Below are 7,962 nucleotides of genomic sequence, written 5' to 3' on the forward strand. Positions count from 1 at the left end.
CCTTTCTTTCACAAAATCTTACACATAACAAAAATGGTGAATGATTATGAAAGGCTAGAACTATGCTTGGTATAAGAAGTTAGTCCTAGTATTGGGGGCAACAAAACAAGTAAGTTCTATCTTGAAGGCTAGCTTCTATCATATGCGTGGCTAATCTTGTGATAGAAGTAACGCAACAGAGCGTTGTTGGTGCTAGGAGGCTACTAAAGCCCTTTGCCCATTGTGGGTGCCATCTACCAGCCATGTGTCTGTAACTACTAGTGTTGTACCTGTAAACCATCTACCAGCCATTGGCGTTCCTTGCGTTGACAACATCCTACAATGTTGTACATGTAAACCATCTACCCAGCCATTGGCGTTCCTTGTCTTTGTTCACAACATCCTACAATGGCTTGTCACACCGGATCACCAAGGCAAGTGAGCTTCTCTAAGGTAAGGGTTGTCTTTTGTTCATGTGTGTGCTTTTGCTTATTGAGATTCACTTTTTCGTTTGTCCATTTGGGTACAAAACTTTGGGAAATTCTACAATACACACCCTGGGGTGTGTACTATCTGTTCCATTTATGACAATTACAATATTTGGTTATGATTTATTATATTTTTCGTTATGAGTCATTGTAATGTTGATTATGATATTATTTTAGTTATGATTGAAAAGATCTACACTTTATGTGGTGTTTGGTTATGATTAGTTTTTTTAGTTATTATTGAAAAATGTTTAATTATGATATTTATGATAATCAATACCACAAATATCATAATTTGCATATAGTACACACTGTTTTTGAATGTGTATAGTTTCATGATCTATAAATTTTCCATAGTATATATATAGGAAATGATTGGAGGAAAAGTAAACTTTTTATTTTTTTGAAAAGAAACAATTATGGTGGAAATCACACACTCAGATATATATATATATATATATATTCATAAAAAAAGAAAATAATTTGTTTTTTTCTTTTTGCTTCCTTTCAACTAAGGTGGTGTTTGGGAATTTATTTTTTTATGAAAAGTTATGTAAAAAATGAAAGAGAAATATTTGACTTTTTATATTGATTCTTTTTAATATATTTTTAGTTTGTTTCCAAACACCACTTAAAAGTGACAAGATTTATGGGTGGGGGTTAACACAGTGTTTGGATTGTGGGATTTGGTAAGAAAAAAAAATTGGAGAGAATGTGATTTCTCATCATTTGTTTGGATAATTAATAAGATAATTAATGGTGAGAAATGGAAAGAAACACAAATTACAAATTTAAGTTTTGTTTTCCACTAAAAGTGTGATAGTTAATGAGAAATCAAAATCTAGTCCCCGTTTGTAAATAGACTCTTTTAATTGGTTATTTAATTTTTTTATGAAAAAACGTGTCAAAAAATAAAGAAAATGATGTGATTGAGTGTTTTGTTTTATTACTTATTTTTTTCCGAACACCTTTAGCAAAATTAGAATACCTAAACTCTCCGTTTAAATATAAAGTAAATAAAATAAAAAGGTGTATACATGTCTTCTTTTAATCATTATCTATCTAAATAAAAGGAGATATACAACAATCATTTCCTTTTTCTTTTTTTCCCTTAAAATTTTCAATCATTTTTTTAAGAAAATTGTCTCCCAAGTGGAATGTAAACAATCTGCTATATTAGAAAGGCGAACAACCCACTCTCTAACACGGGGATTTGTGATTTTAGAAACAAAACTGGTAAAAGCTACATACTCACTTCGTCAAATTTGTGACTTTTATTCGAATTCAATTAGAACCAATTATTTACTTCCCGGTGTTGCCCACTTCCTAAATCAAAGTAAACATTAAGAGACCACATGGGTGGTGTCGCGGACAACGCATTGCATTTTCACAGGATAAGTCAGGTTTAAATCTTGAGGGACATGCTTTTTCTGCAGTGTTTCTGTGTTGTATTCCGATTGAATTTTGACTCTTTCTGTGGCGTGTGATGAGGTCTATTAGGTGCTTCAGTGGTGGGTCCATTCTTATGGGTTGAGTTAAATCTGATCGACAATCGATTATTTTGAGATCAGGATTCACAGATGCTATGATGTCTTACAAAATATCTTTTTAATTTTTTTAAATTTTATTTCAAAGAAAAAAGAAAAAAGGGAAAGAGGTAACATTAAGCGCCTAGTCCACGGACGAGCTTTAACAATTGCAAATGAATGTGACTTTTACAAAAACTGTGACTATGCACATGCAAGACTGACTGGTTCAAACAGTTGATCCATCGACACAGATGAACTTTAGATAATGACAAATGAATGTGACTTTTATAAAAACTGTCGTTGATTGATTTAGGTTTCAATCTAATAACCCTCTAAGCTCCCTTTAAATTATAAAGAAGGGTTAACAAACAGCATCTTAGAGTCTGCTAGGTAAATAAATGCCACTTTCATAGAATCGAAAGGCCTCAACCCTCAACCTATGTCTAAAAAATTGAACTGGACTGACTGGTTGCTTTAAACTAAAAACTAGTATATTTTCATCAAATCAACAAGAACCACGGTTAAAACATTAGCCCATTCAAGCCGAACTCGAATGCGTGCCAACACCACATTAAAAAGCTGTCATGATGATATTCAAGATAATCAAACTTGCAATGTCATGCATGCATAAAGCCTGAAGCACAATACTAGGTAAGTAGGGATGACCATGGAACCAATCGCCTGTCCAACCCACCTAGTCTGACTGATTTTTTTAGGATTTTAAAAAAATAGTTCTTTCATAGAGCTGGGTTGGACTAAAATTTTTAGCCCATTTAATTTTTGGACTGGGCTTTGAGATAAAGAGTTTTTAGCCTTGCTCGGCCCGGCCCATTCATTTATAAAATATTAAATTTATTTTATATTATTTAGAATAAATTATAAATCCACTTTTTAAAATTTGTTTATAATACAATTTTCTCTCTATAATTCTAAAAATTACATCCCGTCAACTTTCTAATTTCATAACAAATGCCCAATTTTATTAATAAATAATTAAGTCAATTAACAGTTTTTAATGATGTCAGAAATTTATTTCAATTAATAATTCAAATAATTTTATCATTGTATAAGAGAGTAGCTATAAATCTTATTTTTTCAATTAATTTTGTTAAATAAAAAATTCTAACAAGGGGATATTTATAATTTTTTAAACTACAGGAGCAACTCGTATTTTAAACAAATATTAAATGATGTATTTGTAATTTATCTTATTATTTAATTACAAAATAAACTAGAAAAATAATAAAAGATAAAGAAAAAAAAATTAATAGTTCATATGTATTGGATTAATTTGGTGGATTTGAGATTTGGACTTTTTTTATAGTTGGGCTTCGGATAATTAGGTTAGGCCTGATGTCGGGTCGGGTCGGGTCAGACTTGGAATGACACATATACTGAAATCCACCAAATTAATCCAATAAATGAGACAAATATCAATTAGTTTATAATTATATAGTGACCCGACCACATAATTTGAGACAAATAGTTTATAATTAGTTTATAATCCGCTCAAATAGTTTTTAGTTTATTAGTTTATATAGTGACCCGACCACATAATTTGAGACAAATAGTTTTTATATTTGTCTCAAGATAAATGAGACAAATATCAATTAGTTTATAATCCACTCAAATCCACCTAATTTGGTGGATATTTATCAATTAGTTTATAATTATATCCAAATATCAATTCAGGGTCGGGTCAGACTTGAACATATAATTAATTTATTTTGTAATTACTTACTAGGGGTGGACAAATATCAATTCAGGGTCAGACTTGGAATGACACAAATATCAATTCAAGTCCCTGAGGAATAATATAAAAGGAAAGCCACAACAAGAAGTGGGGATGGCGAAAAAAAAAAAGAAAAGAAGAAAAAAAGATAAACAAGAGGGTGGAGGAGGATTAAGGAGTTCTGTTTGGACGAGAGAGTATTTCTAAATCTATTACACCACACACTTGTATACCATATATATATAATTGGAGTAGTGTGGTCATTTTGCACAAACTTACCTTTGTGGATAAAGAAAATCAATGCCTGGATTGACCGTCTCATTTTTTATATTTGTTTATTAATTATAAGGTCACGGTTTAATTTTGATTGAGTTGATGATGGCAAATTGTTGAATTCGATTAAATTGACAGTTAAATCAGTAACCTATGACCCAGTTGTTTTTTCTGTTTTCTCAACAATCCGAATCCAAAAGATTGCTCTCAACTATAGTCCATGTGGGACATGGAAGTTGGGTAGCCTTGGTTGTTCAATCGATGCGTGACAATGAGATATATATGTTAAACAACAAAAGCCATTTTCAAGAACTTTGCCCAATTTTAAAAGGGTAAATTATAAATACATCTCTTGAAATTTGCTTAAAATACAGATTGTCTCTTATAGTTTAAAAAATTACAAACTCCCTTATTAAAAAATTTTATTTAACAGAATTAACTAAAAAAAAATAATAATTCATAATTGCTCTTCTATATAATGATAAATTTACTTAAATTATTAATTGAAACATAATTATAACACCATTAAAAACTGTTAATTGACTTGATGATTTAATCAAACCTTAGGATGTGTATTTGTAATTTACCCATTTTAAAAGAGATATAAATATACTTAGTTTGGATATCTATTTATGGTACTGTTAAAAGAGGGTGTGTCTAATATAAATTATCATATTTATATAGTTAATTATCATAAATGTCATAACTCAATCCTATGTAAACAAAAAAAAAAAAAAGAAAGAAGAAAAAGAACATTTGTTATAATCAAACAATACATAAAATATAATAATTTTTTTTTAATTATAATTAAAATAATATTATAACTAATATCACATAAAGAATACCATAACGTATATATAACTAAATTATAACCAAATCATAATTAAAACTCTTAATTAAACCACAAAAGTTATCACTAAGATGTGTACTATAAAATTTCCCATCATAATGAATATAGTTTGGAGTGTAAAATAATAAATTGAGATGTATATTATTATTGATGTTTTGATTGATTTGTTTGTATTTATTGATATATGTATCTGTATATTACAAGTCCTATATATAGAGAGGTTTTGGGAGTAGTAGGTGTAGAGTGGGTGGTGGTAGTAGGTAAAGTGGAGGTGGTAGGTGGAGTGGGTGAGGAGTAGTGGAGGTGTGTAGTGGTAGTGGTAGGTTTTAGTGGTGTAGGAGGTGTACATTAACAGCCCCCCTCAAACTCAAGGAGGATAGGAACTAACCAACTTGAGTTTGGAGAGAGTAACAAACAGAAAAGTAAACTGATAAATAAAATAAAACAGGATAGGAGACACGGTATGGTCGTGTCAGACCGTTGTAGCAGACAGTTTACGGGGTCATGTCGGACCGTTGAAGCAGACACTGTGTGGTCGTGTCAGACCGTTGTAGCAGACAGTTTACGGGGTCATGTCGGACCGTTGAAGCAGACACTGTGTGGTCGTGTCAGATGTAGAAGACAGTTTACGGGGTCATGTCGGACCGTTGTAGAAGACAGTTTACGGGGTCATGTCGGACCGTTGTAGAAGACAGTTTACGGGGTCATGTCGGACCGATGTAGCAGACAGTTTACGGGGTCATGTCGGACCGTTGTAGAAGACAGTTTACGGGGTCATGTCGGACCGATGTAGCAGGACAGTTTACGGGGTCATGTCGGACCGTTGTTGAAGACAGTTTATGGGGTCATGTCGGACCGTTGTAGAAGACAGTTTATGGGGTCATGTCGGACCGATGTAGAAGACAGTTTACGGGGTCATGTCGGACCGATGTAGAAACTGTGGTGGTGCACCAAGGGGGTGACTTAGGGAGTGCGCCATGGGCGACTTATACATTATACTGGTATAACCCCCCCTCAAACTCAAATAGGTGTGAAGATAGAAACCTATTTGAGGTTGAAACAAAGGGATTGATAAAGCTGACCGGTGTAGAAGACACTGTATGAGTGTGTATATAGGCTGCCCAAAAAATATACATGGATGTAGATATCGAGCCCTCAAAAGTCGTGCCCTCAAAAGGTGTGCCCGCACCCTCAAAAGGCGTGTCATCAAAAGGCGTGCCCGAATGCATCAAAAGGCGTGCCATGAAAAGGCGTGCCAGTTTGTCGGCGAGAAGAGGCGCGCGATGCGCGTGGCTGCCTCGGCTATTTAACCAAGACAGAGCTGAGGCAGAGGCGAAGACAAACAATTGGCGAAAATCCTCTGAAAAACTCTTCGTTTTGCTGAGAAGGTTTTGCTGAGAAGATACTCTGTAACACTCTCTATAACACTCTGTTGCCCAGAAAAAATGGCTTCGTCTTCCCGCGGGCTGCTTACCCTCTTTCCCGACCTCAACGAGTCCACAGGAGAGAGAACTGGTGCGGTGGCCAGTGAATCGCAACCAAACACCTCTGTGTTTGCTCCGTTGAACTTTCCGATGCGGTCGGTGGAGCAAAGAATGGCAGTGCAGTCGGATGTGGAGGCGAATCAGTATACTTTGAAGGCATGTGTGGAGTCCATGACGGCGGTCACAAACTTGTCGCACCGGCTGCAGAGTAGGACAAATGAGGTGCAGCAATTAAACTCCCAGCTGGCTCTGCTCCAACGCATGTATAAGGATGCGCGAGCAGAGATAAGCGTGCTAAGGGCAGAAAACAAGGAGCTGAAGCGGAAGGCCACCGTGATGTTCCGATTTGGAGGGCCGCCATATGCTGTAGTGGAGGAGCAGGGAGTAAATGTGCTCGGTGGCGTGGGAAGCACGGAGGCAACACCGTCAAGGGTCGGCCAGGACGGAGGCAAGAAGAAGAGACCTGCTGCAGAATAGAGAAGGGATGTGGTTGTTGTTTGTGTTTTTTTTTTTTTTTTTTTTTTTTTTTTTTTTTTTTTGTTGTAAAATGGTGATCGGGGTGAGCCCCAATATGAATAAAATGATTTTGGTGTGCAAGCGTCTGCGTCTTTGGTTTGTTTTTTTTGTTTTTTTTTTTTTTTTTTTTTTTTTTTTTTTTTTTGAACAGAAAATATAAAAGAGAATAAAATAAAATAAAAAAAAAGAAAAAAAGAGAGAAGGCATGACAACTGTTTCTCGGGCAAGTATGTGATAAAATAAAATAAAAAAGGTGGGGGTGGTGGAAAAGTATGTTGGTTTTCAGGAAAAGAAAATGTAAAAGATAATAAAATAAAAAGAAAGTAAAAAGAGAGAAGGCAGCTTTAAAAAAGAAAACAAGAAAGCACAGGTCACTCACTCACTTTCTTTTTCAGAGAAAGAGAGTACATGCTTTTCTATTGTAATTACTCCTGTAGATGAGTTGCAGGTGCAAGGGGTTTATAACCCTGGGCTTCTGAGGAAGATCAGTGGTGTTGGATTTTCTGGGGGTCGAGGGGCTGGCCCTGGGGGTCGACGCCGGGAGTGATCATGTCGGGGCGTTGGTACATGTTGGAGAGGAGTAAGGTTGGGCTGATGCTGGGTTTGGTGTGGAGCCTGGAGCAGCGATCTCCATGCCTGCAAGCTCCGAGCTTGAAGTAGAAAGGGCAGTTGACTCTGTCCTTCTCTGTTCCGAATATCGAAGCCAAGTGCTCAGGTGAGAGCATGGCCCGTGCTTGGGAGGTACTTGCAGTGTTGCCTTTTTGCCGGCTCTCGAAAGCCGAGGCTCGATCGAAGCTGTTGTAGCTGTAGAGATCGACGAAGGCTGTGGAGAGAGGGGTTGAAGTGTTGGCGCTGACGGAGGCGCCGGAGATTGATCGGAAAGTGTGGTCTCCTCCGAGTGGACTGTGGAGGAAGAAAGATGATTCGGGTCAGGTCTGACGTAGCAGAAGGAGTGACCCAGATCGTCGAGTGGGTCGGAAATGACGATGGACAAAGAACTCCATCATGGCCGGTGAAGCAGACGCTGATCTTCCCCACAGAAAATCGCAGTGTTTTTCTATGCCCTAGCTTCCTTCTGAAGAGAAAGAGAGCCAGAGCCCTCAGCCCATGT

The sequence above is a fragment of the Camellia sinensis genome, chromosome 2 (genome assembly GCF_055761805.1).
Source record: "Camellia sinensis isolate YWXY chromosome 2, ASM5576180v1, whole genome shotgun sequence".
In the NCBI taxonomy this organism is placed as follows: domain Eukaryota; kingdom Viridiplantae; phylum Streptophyta; class Magnoliopsida; order Ericales; family Theaceae; genus Camellia; species Camellia sinensis.